General features: G+C 47.3%; 1 non-coding gene across 1 annotated transcript; it reads right to left on the bottom strand.

Moving 5' to 3' along the window:
* Positions 1-416: 416 nt before the first annotated feature.
* TRNAP-UGG (transfer RNA proline (anticodon UGG)) lies at positions 417-491 on the bottom strand. Its single transcript has one exon. It is a non-coding gene; the product is annotated as a tRNA-Pro (tRNA).
* Between the last annotated feature and the right edge of the window lie 921 nt (positions 492-1412).

Below are 1412 nucleotides of genomic sequence, written 5' to 3'. Positions count from 1 at the left end.
GAAAGCAAGAAGAGGAAAAGGCATGACCAGAAGAATTGTGTGAAATAAGTGAATTTATCCAGTTGAGGCATGATTGATTGAGAAAGAATGATTCCCTCCGGACAGAAAGAGAGTCCCTTCATGTAGGAGTAGTGAGTGATATGTGGTTGGTTGTTGACCAACAGAAAGGAAGGATGCATGGGACTAGCGGGCATTGAACCCAACGGAGTGACTTTCATTCCGAGAAAACTTCGTTCGAATTGCATGTGTTGTGTTAAGCATATTATAAAATCTATCTCAAGCTTGCCCCCGATTTGGAAGAAATGCTGCTTTAGATCCCGCCCAGATCAGATCAAGGGCGGTCTATTTTTTTTATCTTTCTAAAAGAGCGTTTACTACGGGTGCTCTTTAGGCTGTGCCGGGCTGTGCACTTCACATCAAGGTGACAGGATTCGAACCTATGGCCCTCTGTACCCAAAACAGATGCGCTGACCAGACTGCGCTACACCTCGTCTCACCCCCCTCAGCATATAGATCCACCCGATCGATGAAGACTCGAACCGAACTCGCCCATCCTTTTGGGCATAGGGACGCGAGAACCAATCCGAGTAATCAACCGCTTTTTTTAGAAAATCTGCCTCCAGCAAGATAGGGCGACGCCAAAAAGCCGTATAGTGCAGGAGCGCTCACATTTTTTTTTGCTTCCTCTTTCACTTGAATTAAAAAAAATCCGGCTCGCTCCCGGCTACCTGTCCCTTTGGACCCAAAGCCCGCTTAGAAGTGGATTCGAACCACTGACACAAGGATTTTCAGTCCTTTGCTCTAACCAGCTGAGCTACCTGAACCACTTTCCTAAATTATGTTTTCTTCATCGAATAGCGCCCTACCTTACTTACCACTTGACTAGTCAGGGAAAAGCCCTTGACTAATAACTGAAAAGAAAGGGCTTTTTTCGTTCGTCAAGCTTTCGAGCAGCTCTTTCAACTGCCGCCTAATCTCCTCTCCCAACATGCTCAAGAACCGAGAGCCGCCCAGGGACTGCCGGAGGGAGCTTGCTTATCAAAAGAAGATAGGCCGGTCAAAACAACGCGCAACGGGCTCTCCGCTCACTAAGTAGGTAGTGCTTTTCTGTCCTCCGGGGGACTCCACCAACACACACCAAGAGGTTCTCTCTCTCACGTAATTTCGCCCGCCCGTTCCACTTCCGTGCCGGAGGAAATGGGATTCGAACCTACCTTTATTCAGATAAACTGATCGCTCTACCAACTAGCCTTCTGGGTGGGCTTAAGACACGGATTTGCTAGATCTATATACAACCTTCTTGTATCATGGGTTTTAATCCAATAAGAGCTACATAACCATGTAGCGTTGGGCTTAACCGAGACCAGACATCTGCTTTTACTGCCATTGGTTTTGTTCGTCGTGACGAAGTG

Source organism: Vigna unguiculata, unplaced genomic scaffold (assembly GCF_037176805.1).
Source record: "Vigna unguiculata cultivar grain cowpea cultivar isolate G323 ecotype 2 unplaced genomic scaffold, ASM3717680v1 ptg000182l, whole genome shotgun sequence".
In the NCBI taxonomy this organism is placed as follows: Eukaryota; Viridiplantae; Streptophyta; class Magnoliopsida; order Fabales; family Fabaceae; genus Vigna; species Vigna unguiculata.
This window is presented reverse-complemented; position numbering and strand designations above follow the sequence as displayed.